The sequence below is a fragment of the Primulina huaijiensis genome, chromosome 1 (genome assembly GCF_012295235.1).
Source record: "Primulina huaijiensis isolate GDHJ02 chromosome 1, ASM1229523v2, whole genome shotgun sequence".
NCBI lineage: Eukaryota > Viridiplantae > Streptophyta > Magnoliopsida > Lamiales > Gesneriaceae > Primulina > Primulina huaijiensis.
In genome coordinates, this window is record NC_133306.1 from 10,158,529 (window position 1) to 10,175,055 (window position 16,527).

A 16,527-nucleotide genomic window follows, 5' to 3' on the forward strand; every position below is an offset into this window, starting at 1 on the left:
ACAACAGCTAATAGACTTTTTGGATGTTCCCTCATCTCAAATGGAAGATCTAGGACCATCTGAGCCATAGAGGAGAGCCCCGATCTAAACCTTCCTGAGATCAACGCCACCAAAATAAAGAGACTGAGGCAGTTAAGGGCCAATGAAGTCCGATTAAAAGAATAGGGGCCGCCCTGGTATGTAGTCCTAGCCTCACATTTAAGCCCTGACTTAGGATCAGTCGTTAGAGATGGGTTGGGTATGCCCCGTATGTATGAATTACTTATCCCTGGTCAGACAGACAGAGCTTATCTACCCCTCGAAGGCTTTCACACTTTCTATGTTGACCAAATAGAAATGAGTTTTAGGTTCCCTATGCTCAAGCTCATCCAAACCACTTGTGACTATTTCCAAATCTGTCCGAGCCATTTGAGTCCCAACTCTTTAGCTTCGCGCTAGCCCTAGGGATCTTATTTAAATATTTCTTGGTTCCCACATATATTGGGAACCTTCTAAATTTTATTAAAATAAATAAAATCTCCTTGGGTCGGTTTTATCTATCGATATACCCTAAATATCAATTCTAAATCGAAAACGGGACTCCGACAAGGGTTGGCCCAATAAATACTTTTATGTTAAGTCATCCAAGGCCTGTCTTTCTAAGATGGATTGGGTCATGAACTTTACCATCCCCGAGCCCCTAGCCAAGCTGAACCATGATTTTACCACTTTTTGGTTGTGATGAGCATGAAATGTTTTGACATTGAGAATTTGGTCGAGGATGATCTTCTAAGTAAATACAAATTTTGCAAAAAGAAAGTGAGGATAGAGTAGGATTTAGGTAGGATCCTCCAATCCTTAAACTTTTTTAGCTCATTCATTGTGTGCTTACCCCAACTTGTTTTCCAGTGCAGACACTCACATAATGAAGTCCGAGATGAAGGTAGAGATGATGAAGTTAAAGAAAAAAAGGGTCGAGGCCTCTTCCGAAGATATTACACCCGAACAGCCACCATAAAATCCATCCAAGAATAAATCCTCCAAGGAAAGGGATGGACCTAGTTCGAGCTCCCATTCATCGATGATTATAGCGAGTCCCAAGCCCATTACCCTTTGTAAAGGCAAAAACGAAGTGGGTAAGGCTTCTTTCCCCGCAGAACTTGTGGTCTTGAGGAATGCCAATCATCCCCATACCCGCACATATCATTCTTGGCCAAACATAATATGACAGGTGCTTGGGCATTCCATAGAACCTGGTTTCCTCTATAGATTTGGAAGTCCTTCAATTGGCCCCAAATTCACTCGTCGAGGAATCCACGGAGCTTAACTTTATGCAGGTAACATTCATCAATGTACATTCTCCTTTATTTTTCTACTAACTTATGTTTTATTTCTACAGACCATTGCCTGGGCCAGGGAGCACACCCTTCAATCCCAGAAATACGAGCTTCTGCTCCGGCCAACCCCTAGTCCCTTGATGATGTCCTGTCTCGGCATAGTGAACTAACAAAGCAATTGAGGTACATCAAGTATGGGCATGATGAAGAGCTTCATTCTCTCCTATGTGAACTAGAGAGTGTTCAGGACCGATTGAGAGTCCGATCTGGAGACCCTCTGAAACTTCTACTACATTTTTTTTAACTTTAAAATGATACTATTTTCTTATATATAAAATTCGAAACTTTCATGCTAAAATAACTCCACAATTAAAAGTCTTAAATGCATAAAATCCATAAATGTCAGTCACCAAAATCATACGTCAACATTCAAAACAATCCAAAATTAAAATTCAAAATAAAGCATAAATCTCTAAATAGAAAATCCTCAAAATCTTTTCATAAAAATTTAAATACTAATTAAGTAAATAAATGCGGAAATCAATGTCCCTCGGGAGTGTACTGCCGGACTCGATCCATTCAAGCGTCAGCGCCCCTCTCAATCTCATCCTCACTTTTAACCATCCAAACCTAGCAAGTCTAATGACTCATCACGTTCTAACCATGAGTTACAAATAATACATATACAGGCACATGCATAAAAAGCATACTTTTATTTAAAATAGCTAGCGTAAATTTGTAAACATAAATAAATCATAAATCATTTAAACGTAACATCGTAAAGCTTTCCATCATCATATATCATTTTGGGTGAAATTTGATCCTTGAAAGTGACTAGCTGTAATCGTATCATGTGTTCGAATGATCAGTTTTAGCTCACCATTGCGTATGAGGACGGGCACTAGGCACCATCGTAAATGGAAATACAATCGTCGGGCTCCCTCCGGGCCTTCTCGTAAACGAGCTCTTTCTGAGGCCTTCTCTTTCACGATATTTCCAATCATATCATGTTTGTCACAGTCAATTGATATCATTCAAAATATTTTATTTTCCCTTTTTTTCATAAAATATTGTGTCCATTCCAATTTCGTAAAATAGCATTTTTCGGGAAAAATCGTACAGCTTTAGCATGTATCAAAAAATTCCATATTTTCATTATAAACGTTTTAACTTGTATTATGATTCTTAGGGATACTGCCAAGCCTTTCGTAATACACGAGACGCAAAAGGACTATTTACCCTTGGACTCTAAAATTCTCGATTTTGACGTTTTCTTACTTTTATATACTCGAGCATATCCCAAACCATTATATAAGCTTAAAATTGACTTCTAATATTTTTTTTAGACATAAACCCGAGCCCTTTTGATTTATTGACTTAATTACTAAACCGTGAAGCGTTTTAATCCCGAATTAATTCCAAACTTAAATATTTTCTTCCCAAACTTTCAAACTAACTTTTCATACCAAGACTACCCCCGTGAGCCACGAACCACACCCCGTGAACCATGTTTCAAGCCACTTTCCTTGACTAGGCTATAACCGAACCCTAGAATCCTTCCTAGCGCACGTTTTCCCCAAACACCCGAGCCACCCTCGAGCCATCATGGACCAGACCGTTACCAGACCCTCTTGGACCCTTCTTGACCTAGCCTAGACCAGCGCACTAGCCTCCACCCCTCAGCCAAGTCGCGCGCATGCACGCAATCCCCTTGATCACAGCTTCTCTTTTGTTTCTTTTCTTTTAGCCATAATGTCCTAGCCGCCTAGGAACCCAACTAGGACTCTACTAGACCATACTGGACCAGTCCTAGCCAACCCAACTGAGACACACACCTCTCCTTGGGAATCGAGCCACGTGCAGCACAAGCCCTAGTCTCCCAAGTTGGCCGCGGCTCCTCTTCCATGCACATCCAAGAGTCCAGCCATGCTAGGACCCCTTCTAACCCTGAAACTCAGCCTGCACAGGAAACCCTAGGTCTCTTCCTTACTAAGTCAAGCTCGGTTCCAACCTTCGTGTTACCCCCTAACGACTCTTTTCCTAGCCCTTTAGCATCTTATATTGGCAGCATGTCCCTTAGAATTCAAAACGTTCACAAACAAATCGTAAAACCATCAAAACTTCGAAAATAATCATCAAAACGTTAAACGATTTGTACCCAATTATTTTTCATGCTAAAATACATAAAACATGCATAATATGATTTGAATTGTGCATCGAAAGAGTTTAGAATCGTGCCTTTGCGTTAAAACGCTCGAATATACGATCGTTGGTGTAGAGCCCAAAATCAGTACACGTAAAACCCATACATTTATTAAATTGTTAAATTACTTATTTAATTTTAAAATGATTTTTAACGATGCATGATTTATTATTTTCGTGTTATTTTAATTTATTACTTGTTTACTTGATGCATGTCAAAATGTTTTCTTGAGTTTTATGTTTCAGGCGAAATTCGATGCGCGATCGGGAAAAGGGACCGGTGACGATTTAGGCGATTTATGAAAATGCGGTATTTTATTTCAAGTCAAGAATATTGATATTTTAAATAATTTATGCTCAAACCTCTTCCTATCCCGAGTGAAAATGGGAGAATATTGCCATAGGTTTCATAGTCGGTTTACCGAGGTCAATTAGAGGATCTAACACCGTTTGGGTAATTGTTGATCGTATTACAAAGTCGGCGTACTTCTTGTCGATAAAGCAGACCTTTTATATGACGCAGTATGAAAAACTTTATATCTCGGAGATAGTCAGATTGCATGGTATCTCAGTTACGATTGTATATGAAAGAGACCCGAGGTTCACATCGTCATTTTGGAAGAGTTTGCATTCTGCAATGGGGACGAAATTTCTATTCAGTACAGCATCCCATCATCAGATAGATGGCCAGTCCGAGAGGGTGATATAGATTTTAGAAGACTTACTGTGTGCATGTGTGATCGATTTTCATGAGAATTGAGAATCGAAGTTACCTCTAGTGGAATTCAACTATAACAACAGCTTTAAGTTATCTATAGATATGGCTCCTTAAAAGGCATTATATGGAAGGAAGTGCAGATCGCCTATTCACTGAGATGAGATCGGCGAGAGATCGGGACTTGGTCCAAAAATCGTTCAGCAGACCGCAAATATAGTAGTTAAAATTCGGGACAGGAAGAAGACTGCATAGAACCGTCAAAAGAGCTATGCTGATAAGAGAAGGAGAGACCTTGAGTTTTTTGTAAGAGATCATGTCTTTGCAAAAATAACACCTAAGAAGGATGTTATGAGATTCAGGAAAAAAGGCAAATTGAGAACGAGATTCATAGGACCATTCGAGATCCTTGAAAAGGTGTGAACATTGGCCTATCATGTTGCACTGCCGCCGAATCTGGCAGGAGTACACAATGTGTTCCACGTTTCTATACTAAGAAAGTATATGGCGAACCTTTCACATGTACTGAGCTTTCAGCCATTAAAACTTTCACCGAACCTATCATACGAGGAAAGGCCCATTCAAATTTTAGATAGATAGGAGAGGAGATTACGGAAAAAAGTTACCAAGTTATTCAATGTCAAGTGGTTGAATCATTCCGACGATGAAGCTACTTGGGAGACCTAATTGACATGATGAGCCGCTACCCAGAGTTATTTGGTAAGCCTTAATTTCGAGGACGAAATTTATTTAAAGAGAGAGGAATTGTAGTGTCCAAAAATCGTTTCACATAAACCCCATGCATGATTATAATTGTTAATTTATTTAGTTAATGATTTCGGTGATGCATGCTATATGTTTAAATTATTTTAAATGTCTATATGTTTATTTTTTTGCAATTTAAAATGTTTTCTCGATTTTTAGCTTTTCAGGAGAATATTCGATGCCAGACCGGGAAAGGAGACCGGAGACGATTGAGATGCTAAAATTAAATGTTATATTTTTATTTTAAGCCAAAAAATTATTTATTTTAAATTGTTTCTGAATTTTAGCATTTAAAGGTAAAATTTAATTTATCGAGTGAAATAAAGAATGTTAAGTATTTTAATTAGCAAAATTTGAAAAGTAGAGAATTTAAATCATTTCACTTGATATATAATATTTTTATACTTATTTTCTGTCTTAATTAATTAGCTCGATTAGTATTTAATTTATTAGTTGAATTTAGGATTTTAAGTATTTTTAATTGTCATTTTTCAAAATTGGGAGATTTAATTATTGATCATGGCATTTTAATTCTTTGTAAAAGTTGTGAATTAATTTAAATAACTAATTAATGTTTTTAATTATTAAATTGGTGGATTTAAACCCTAGTTATTACTCAAACTCACGCCACTCACCTAAAAACACACTAAATTCACACAATAGCAGCCGTGAGTTTACAAGCTCTTAGAATAGGGTTTTCGCCTTCACTCCTAGCAGCCACCATCGCAGAAACCTTCACCATACTTCTCTTGAAGAATTTTGTCCATTTTTAAGCAAGAAAAACGCAGCATATCGTTCTCCGATCGGCCCCTGTCTTCTCTGCATGTATTCGATAATTCGTGCGTTTAAAACGAAAAAGTATGTTATGTTCTAAACCATTCCTTGCGCATCAATCACGATATATGCAGTATTTATTATGAAAATATGCAGGAAAATTCATTGGTTTAATTGTATGAATGGTAGATCGTTATCGATACAAAACATGAATGAACTTCCACGTTTCTTGAGTTTCTTGTTTGCAGGCTTCGCTGGACCGATCGGAAGGCTGCTACATATGGTTGTGTTATGGAGTGCATTTAGATGTTATTAAGTGGTCCGTGATGAGTTGATAGGCAGCTGGTACAGTAAGAAGCCATGGGAAGCGCGAGTGCTGCGCGAAAGGGTTGTCGCGGTTTCAACCGTGTGGTTCAGTGCAAGGGCTAGACTACTATTTGTGGCTATGATCTAGGCAGGGTCTTAGGGTCCTGGGGGAAGCCTTGTCTTGGTCGCTAAGGGCCTGGTCGGACAGCAAGGTAGTTGGGAAACAAATCGGTGCAGCACGCATGGGAGGGTCGCACAGGGGCTGCTTACGACTAAGGCTTTTTGGGCGCTTGAACGTGAGTCTTGGGCTGGAAAAGGTCAAATCAGGGTCTTTAGTGGTGTCTAAGGGTCGATTCTAGGGCTTGGTTCAAGTTCGTATCGGTAGGGAATTGTGCGGAGCGCACATATGTGTCATAGTGTCACTCCTTGGGAAATTTTTATTCGATAGATTGATGTGTCACTCCTCGAGATCGCGACGTCGGTGACATCCGGCATTGTTAACAATTTCATGAAAACAATAAGCAACATTGCAAATAGGCAAAAATCAGTCTTTTTCATAAATAAATATTGTCTTTTACAATGATAATGGACCAATAATTACATCAACAGTTTGCAGAAGCGAAATAAGAAAGAATATAAAACAAGGTTGTGATCTTCAGTCTTTCGATTGTGTCACCAGCCCCAGAACGTTTCATGCTCTTCATCATTTAGTTGTTCCTCAGTCTTATCTGGGGAGAGATGTAAGGGGGTGAGCGTTTTGGAAATCACTCAGTAAGTGGGGGTCGATCGATTACCACAAATACATATAGAGATAGATTTAAAATACATATCTTAAACAGGTTTTTAAAACTTAGTATATTGACTTATCATATCAGAACATTAACAGAATCAGAATTAGAATTGAAATTTGAAACAGAACTTATCAGAACAAATCAGAACAGATCAAATCATAACAAACGAAACACTGTTATTCATCTCATTATCCATGGTCAAATTGTCCCCCATATGTTAGTCGTCTAAGGGGTGAGGTCAGAACACAGTTTTATACCCACTGATGTGGCCATAACACAGTTTTATACCCATTGATGGGGGCCAGATAGAATTTACAATCGTCGTTCCTTATCCAACTCGAATCGTAACAGTACACCACAGAATCAGATTTATCAAACTGTACTTAAAAGAATTGTGAATGGACTCAGCAGAATCAAAGAAAATCGAGACCAGAATGAACATATTGTACATCGATCGATATTTTAAAATATATTATACCAGTTTTCGAAAATAGTTGGACACACATACAAGCATATCATGAAATACTTATAAAAAGTTTAAGTTACAAAGAAATACATAGCAAAAGCTCACTTACTATTTGAAGCTGTGGTTCTTGATTTTAGAACGAAAACTTGGCTGAACAAGGACAATTCTTGGGCGTGAATTGGGTATCTTCTTGAGTAGGTTTTGGATGAAATTCTTGGGCAGAATAACCGCTTGGGTATCCTTTAGTTTCTGTCTGAAACGGACTAGCACAGTAGATCCTTTCTTGCTTGAGAATGGCCGAAAATTTGGGATTTTTGTGGGAGCTTTTGGTGTGTCATTTCTCAACACATGATTATAGGTGAAAATCTCCCCTTCATTAAGCCCAAAATATGGCCTTCCAAATGCCCACAAGTGATGGTCCAAGTAGCCTGCAAATGGTCAAAGTTGTCCAAAACCAAGGGTCACCTTGGTATACTAAAAAGTCACTCCTTACACATTGATTGTGTCCCATTTTTAGCTCCTCTCATGGCTGAATTTTTGTCTCCTTTAGGACAAGCATCAATGAGTTTCCTTGAGCTGAGGGTTTAAGCTAATGAGCTAGGGGTTTCCTCCCCGACAATCAATGAGCTTCCTTGAGCCGAGGGTTTTAGCTTGTGAGCTAAGAGTTTCCTCTTCCGAGCGACGTCCCTTCTATTCTAATGGTTTTGCATTGCCTCGACTTCTTTTTGAGCCACTTTTCGAGCATTTTCAGGTGATTTGTTTGAAAAACCTGGATCATCACATGATGTGCATGGTGTAAGGGGTTCGGTCATGGTTCGGGCTGGTTTAGGGTCTTGGACAGTAGGTTAGGATGATATTCACGTGTGGATCAAGTCCTGAGTCGATTGGTAAGTCTTAAGTGGTTCTATTTAATTAGGGAGTCGTACATGTCTGAATACATCTTTAAGGGCTGTTTTGGTTATTAATAGGGGATGTTGTGGTAGCATGTCCGAGGACGATCCAACGAGGACCCCGATGTTTGTACGTATGTATAACGTGCAAAATAATTATTTTTGAGGTATGCAATTTTTCTTGTGGCCAATTATGTTTATTTGTTTCGAAGTCGGAGAACGTGTACGGGGACCTCTCCAACGTCTTCGAGGGATTTATGTTTTATGTTAGGGAGTGGACATCCAGTCTAAGAGATGTGGTGATCCCTGCCGGCCCAGTACTGTGGTTAGTTTGATCAGACGATTTATGTTATGGGCCACTTGTATTGAATAGAACTCTACACAAAATGATTTGCGCTTACGATTACGTATGAAGAGCATGAAAATATGATTTTATGAAAAATGTTTATATAGGAAATTTGCGTTATACATATTTATGTTCATATTATACTATGTATGAGTTATGTTTAAATTGTATGAATTTTATTATGTATTATTTGTTATTCGCAGTTTATTCATGCTGAATCACTAGATTTGATCAATGTAGATGATTTAGATGAGGATACATGAGGTGGTGACCAATGATCAGACTCGGACCAGTGGCAGTGCAATCCCGAGGACCTTGCAGGTCATGATATTTTATTTATGAAAGTTTTAAAACTATTTACTTTGATTTTATTCATTAATATTGGTGACAATCATGTTGAAACTTATTATGTTATGTTAGACTTTTCTAGATTAAGTTAGTAGTTATTAACATTGGATTTTGATGATAATGGTAATATGGTATTCAATTATTGGAGTTTATTATTAAAATTTTTAAAAATGGTGACCATTATTTATTTTAAGAGTTATTTTTATAATTAATTATATATTAAGAAAAAATTTATTCTTCCACAAATATTAAAGTAGTACTATTTTAAGTAAGGGGTCGTCACACTTTGAATTCATTTTCCAGGGAAGTATAAAACTATGGAGGAGAGTACTATTTCAAGAAATTGTGTCTTGAAGACATCCGACGTGACTTCAACACCGGCCTCATTCAGTCCTATCTCGACGGCTTCCCACCAAGATTTTGCACTGTCCTTTAATTGATAAATGACAAGTTTCGTTTTCAGAGGCTTTGAATATTCCACAATATTAAACAAGTGCTCGATATCCTTCAGCCATGCCTTTGCTCTTTCTTCACTCTCAGTGCCATAGAACCTCGGTGGCTTCAGATCCTAGAATCGAGCCATAACCATATCCATGAACATTCCTTCGAATTGTCCGACCAACCTCTCGGTACCACTACTCATAGTAGTTTCAAGATTTGTGGGATCTATCTACAGAAGTACAGAATTAATATCACAAATAAATATCAGCTATACAAACTCATCATATCAGATCATTAATCACATCAACAACTTACTCAAACTAAATCAAGTAAGAGCAAGTAATACAAATAAGTCAAACACAAGCACACAATTCATTTGTGCCTATTCAAGTGTACACGGGACTAAATCGAGCATTCCCATTTATCTTTGATACCATACTTTGTGTGGAGTCTTAAAGATTGCCAACGCGGCCATCAATAATAAAAACAAGTAAAAATCCTGGGAATCCTCAACTTATCATAACAAGCGAATAAAACTGATCAAGTCTACTCAAAACTCATAACACGTGATGTGCGGAAAATATGGTCCTCGGGTCCTGTGCGCACATCCATCCCCGTCTACTCAGAATTCGGCACCTCCAGCCTCTTCGTCAACATGCTCACCTGCATCATTCGCACCTAGTGAGTCTAAAGAATCAACACACCTGTAACGTTAATACCAAGTACATATATATGCAGGCAACCTTGGAAAGTACCGTAATAAAAATAAAGTTCATGATCTTTAAAGCGTAAACGTAAACATAATAAAGCATACGTATCAAATCATATCTCAACATAACATCATATGCGTGTTCATTTCTTTTAATTAACTTCCGTTCATTAGTTGTGACTTTCGTATCATCATGTCAGCCGATGGATCCATCTATGTGTAACCGCGGTACCCGACGATGGGGACATCAGTGACAGTATTACCTGTCTACTGAGCCTTGGCCTTACAATGTCATTTTGTCATCGTATTAGTCACAACCAACTCCCATAATTCAAAACATGTCATCATATTCATCACTTAATAAAATCATGCATATACGTAAATTTTTCTTGAAACCAAGCATGCAACGTATTTTTCCTATTTACATAAAAATAATGTACATGATACCTTAACATTTAAAAACACGACAAATTGTGCTCAGGACGCTGCCAGGACAAAAATATCGACTCAGGTGCAAAATAACCATTTTGCCCTTGGAAACCCACAATGATCATTTTACCCCTGAACCTCTAAATTTCGACCCGAAGCTTACCAAACTCCTTAAAATATCCCAAAACATATTTATAAGCATTTCTTAGACGTAAAATCAAGCCCGTTTCAAAACTAAATCGATTCGTTTTAAAACTTGGACCGGGGTCCCGGTTTTAAACCAAATCAACCCGAAACTAAACAAAATTTTCTCAAACTCGAATCATGTCCTAAACCTACCCAACCAGCCTTAAAACCACACTTCCCAGCCCACTAAGACCAATGGAAACAAGGCCACATGCTTCTGGAAATTTTCGCCCAATGAACGTTCGAAACCCTAATACGCTAAACTTGAAAATTATCGACCCTAGGCTCTACCGGCTCGGACCAGACTCGAACTAACTCTTCCTAGCCCACCTTAAGACCCTATTGGACCCACCTAACATAAGCTCACAGCCCCATGCATGTTGCAACATGCCAACAGCCGAGAAGCAACCCAAACGCACCACCAGCGTCCAATCTCCCTTCACACGATCGGCCGGCTCCATGGTTGGTTCCAGCGGTGGATGAGCCTTCCCAGCAGTGTCTCAGACCCACCAGGGTCTGGTCCATGGCTTGGTTCAGCCCTTGCACCTCCGACTCCACCTCTCATCCGATCTCTACCAAAAACGAGCCATCCCTTGACAAAACACCTCTCGGCCCTCAACCTAACGTGACCAAACCTCCACATCAGCCTCATGACTCCACCATACCATCGAGTACAGCCCAAAAGTGACCAAAAACCCACAGCCCCTTGCACAAAAACATGAAAACGTGAGATGTGATCAAAAATCATGCATGAAATTGAGTAAAAACCGAACAAGATCGATGCTCCATGCTAGATCGAAAAATTCCTCGTACAAAAATACACATATCAGCATACATAGTGGGAATGAGTAGTAAAAGGATGATACAAGGCGTGCCTTGATGTGTAGATGCTCAAAGACTCGAAGAACCACGCGTCAGACAAGCACCGGAGGAGCGGGGAGGAAGCTTGTTTGAAATAAAATGGAGGATTTCGAAATTGCTGATGGTGGCTGCTGAAAAACGCGAGTTGATGCTGAAGGGATGAGGGAAGGGGGCGGCTACTTAGTATAATTAGGGTTAGGGCTAGTGTAGAGTAGTGTTTAAATAAAAATGTTAAGCACTAATGGGCCCTAAATTACATTTTAAAAGGATTAAAAGGGTTTTGAGCTCATTAAGCATGAACAAAAACCCTACAAGATAAAAAAAAACTCTCGAAAAATATTTCGTTTTGTTACGTTTTAGAAATTATTGCCCGAACCCTACAAGATAAAATTTGCATACCGACTAAAAATATGACCCGAAGAGTAAAAATACCCACCAAAGTCCAATTTTCGAAAACACCCTTAAAAACACTTCATAATTATTAATTAAAATTAATCATCCAAATAAAAATATTTTTCCTGATAATCCCCGGTCTCCGTTCCTCGTTTGAGCGCGAAATGCAACTTAAAACCTTAATGCATGAAACTTTAAAATAATCAGGAAATAAATCCTACTCATGCAATATCCATTCATTAAATGCATAAAAATCATTAAACACATATTTTAAAATAAAACCCTAGATTGCATGCATTCAGATTATGTAGATCGTATTTCCTAGACCTTACAACTCTTCCCCCCCCCCACCCTAAAACAAAATTTCGTCGTCAAAATTTTAAACATACCAAATATTCCCGGTAGCGAATCCTCATCTCGGCTTCAGTCTCCCAAGTAGCCTCTTTTTCGGAATGATTCAGCCACTTGACTTTGACTATGTGGATCACCTTGTTCCGGAGCCTCCTTTCTTGTCTGTCCAAAATCTGAGCGGATCTCTCCTCAAAGGACAGGTTCGGTGTCAGCTTGAGTGGCTCATAGTTCAGTACATGCGAAGGATTCGACATGTACTTCTGTAGCATGGAGACGTGGAACACATTATGAACTCCCGCCAGATTCGGCGATAATGCAACTTTGTATGCATGTGTCCCAACTCTCTCCAGTATCTCAAACGGCCCTATGTATCTCGGACTGAGCTTGCCTTTCTTCCCAAATCTCATCACACTCTTCATCGATGCGACTTTCACGAACACATGGTCTGCTACGATAAACTCAAGATCTCGGCACCACTGATCTGCGTATCTCTTCTGCCGGCTCTGAGGGGTCTTCATCCTGTCTCGGATCTTGACCACTAAGTCTGCAATATGACTACGATATCTGGCCCTATCTCTGCCCTCTCTTCTACCTCGTCCCAATACACTGGAGACCTACAATTCCTCCCGTACAATGCATCATATGGAGCCATACCAATCGATGCCTGAAAACTGTTGTTAGCTGCCCTGGAAGTCTATCATGCAAGCTCTGAGTTGGTCCTCCAAAATCTCAATAACTCTCTTTGACTGTCCGTCAGTTTGAGGATGGAAGGCAGTAATGAATAGCAGCTTAGTACCCAATGCCTGATGTAGACTCTTCCAGAATGCAGATGTGAATCTCGGATCCTTGTCTGACACGATGGACACTGGAATCCCATGCAGTCTAACTATCTCTCTGATATACAGCTCTTCGTACTGAGTCATGGTGAAAGTCTTCGTGATCGGTAAAAGTGTGCTGATTTAATGAGCCAATCAACGATCATCCAAATGGTATTATATCCTCCAGTCGTCCTCGGAAGCCTTCTTACGAAATCCATGATGATGTTCTCCCATTTTCACTCGAGAACAGGGAGTGGTCTTAGATTCCTGATAAGTGCAATTTATTGTACTTTTATTACTTGTTTTTAACTTAGAATTTTGTGATTCTTGAGCAGGTTTTATGTGATTTGTTGTTGTTTTTGTTGTTGTAGTTTGGAAGCTTAGAATGAGAAATTGGAGTAGTAAAAGTGTTGAATTGGAAAGTGCAAAAGATGAAAATTTGCGAGAATAAACCGCACCCGCGCTAGAAATGGCACCGCACCCGCGGTCCATGAAAACCAATTTTAAAAATTTCCGAAGCAGTACCGCACCCGCGGTCTTCGTAGCATGGAGATTAAAGTTTCCCCGAAACTAGACCGCACCCGCGGTCTGTGTTATAGTGCACCCGCGGTCGTTGACAGACAAAGTCCGGAAAATGCTGATTTTTGGTGTGCTGCGCATGGGAGTTGAGGACTTTTGTGTTTTGCGTGCAAAGACTTGCCTAGGACTATAAAACGCTTCTATTATTTACTATCTAGGGTAGGAAGGGAGCAAAGGAAAGGAGAGGAGGCTAAAAAGAAGTTCAAAGCTCAAATTCATGATTCTTAGGAGATTTCTTGCACACTTTGGAGAGAAATAACATGCACTCCACACTCTTGTTCTAAGTTCTTCTTTCTTTATTTTTATTTGATATGTCTTGTTTAAGATTCATGTGTTGTTGTGTTGTTTGTATTATTATTATGAACTAATTCTTGTGTCTAGAGGAAAGATGGAACAAAACTAGAAACCATGTGTTGGGATTTATGAATTATGCTATATAAGTTTTCGTTATTGTTCATTTGTATTTTTCCAATCTTAACGCTTTCATTTTACTGGCCATATCTTGAATGATTCTTATGTTTATAAGTTATCACTTGGACAAGGGATTTTATAAACAAGAAAGGGAAAAATACATCGATGGTATTTATAGAGTTCGGGAGGACATATATTGCTATTGAAGCCATTAAGAGAAATTAGTGCTTATTGTGTTATTTAATTATAGATTGTTGACGGGGACGTTACAATCTTTTGTTAGATAATTAGTATCTACTTAGCAATCGGAAGATGGAGTAGAGAATTTAGAATTCTTGGCTAATGAATAAGAATGACATTTATAATATAGCTACACAAAATAACACATGGTGGATAGTTGCGTGAAATCGGACCTCTAGATCTTTTATTCTATTGTTATTTGCACAAGTTTGTTGTGATATTTTATTTAAATCCTTTGTCAATTTAGTTATTCTCGCAAACAAATCATTTAATCAATTTTTCTAAATAAAATTGAGACTATTTTAGTTACAAGCATTAATATACATTTATATATATACTCCTCGTGGGATCGACACTTGTACTCAAAAATACATTTTATTATAACTTGACGTTGTGCACTTGCAAGCAATTAAGAAAACATGCAACAAGTTTTTGGCGCCGTTGCCGAGGAGTATTTATTTTAAATTTATATTAGTATTGTTACCAATTTGGTCTTGATTTTAATTTAGAGCTGTTTTTATTAGATTATATTAAACATTGATTTGTTTTTATTTTTGTTTGATAGTGCATGCGAAGATCTCAAAATCTTGACTTGCTTATCTTAGATCCTGAGATCGAAAGAACTGCAAGAAGATTAAGAAAGGCAAGAAGAGGAGAGATTCAAGCAATGGCTGACAACAGAGATAATGAAAACCCACCCCCTGCAATACCCATTAGAGATCATTTTAGGCCGGTACTAAATGCTCATTATTCGGGCATAGCACGAGGGAATATTAATGCAAACAACTTTGAGCTCAAACCTGCATTGATAAACATGGTTCAACAGAATCAGTTTGGGGGAGCCGCTACTGCAGATCCTCATCTACATCTCAGAACATTCCTTGAAATTACTGACACGGTAAAAATAAATGGTGTTTATGATGATATTATTCGATTGCGTTTGTTTCTTTTTTCTCTTAGGGATCAAGCAAGAGGATGGCTCCAATCGCTTTCTTTGGGGAGTATCACTACATGGCAGGAGTTAGCAACCAAGTTTCTTGCTAAATATTTTCCACCTGCAAAGTCTGCACAGTTGAAAATTGAGATAAGCACTTTTAGGCAGACTGACTTTGAGCAATTATACGAGGCATGGGAACGGTATAAGGAGTTGTTAAGGAGGTGTCCAAACCATGGTTTTTAAGATTGGGTACAGATTGAATTGTTTTACAATGGTTTGAATGGACAAACAAGATGCACTGTCGATGCAGCAGCTGGTGGCACGATATTTGCAAAATCACCTGATCAAGCATATGATTTGCTTGAACAGATGACCATTAACAGTTATCAGTGGCCGTCTGAGAGGTCGGGAGTAAAGAAGCAAGCTGGAATTTATGCCATAGATCCTATTACATCACTCACCGCTCAAGTTTCAGCTTTAACAACTCAAATTGCAACTATGAATAAGGCTAGTACATCAGAGGTTGAAAATGCATCGGTTGTTACTGAAGAACCACATATTCCTGATGAAGCTCATTATATCAACAATAGTAATTTTGGTGGCTACGGAGGATATCGAGGTAACCCTCCCCCTAACAATTATCATCCTGGCTTGAAAAATCATGAAAATTTTTCTTATGCAAACAATAAGAATGTGTTGAATCCTCCCCCGGGGTTCAATACATCAAAAGGGGAGGGAAAGCCTTCGTTTGAGGATTTGGTAGGTACATTTGTGGCTAAATCTTGGAGGAGGATGGCTAGAACTGAGTCTCGGCTTGATAGCATGGAGACTCACATAGGAAACAAGGGTGCTACAATGAAATCTTTGGAGACGCAAATTGGACAGTTGGCTAATGCTTTAAGAGATCAGAACAGGGGTCAATTTCCGAGTAATACGGAAGTTAATCCAAAAGAGCAGTGCAATGCAGTCACTTTGAGGAGCGGAAAAGAATTGGAGGTTCAAAGTCCCAAAAAGATGGTGGAAAGTGAGAATTCAGTGGAAGATGTTGAGTTTGAGGTTATAAAAGAGAAGAAAGTTGAGGACTCTAAGACAAAAGTTGTACAACCTCCTGCATTTAAGCCTACCATTACATACCCTCAGAGGTTCAAAAAGAAGAGTTTAGCTGATCAATTTGCAAAATTCCTTGAAATTTTTAAGAAGATACACATCAATATACCATTTGCTGATGCATTGGAGCAAATGCCCAACTATGC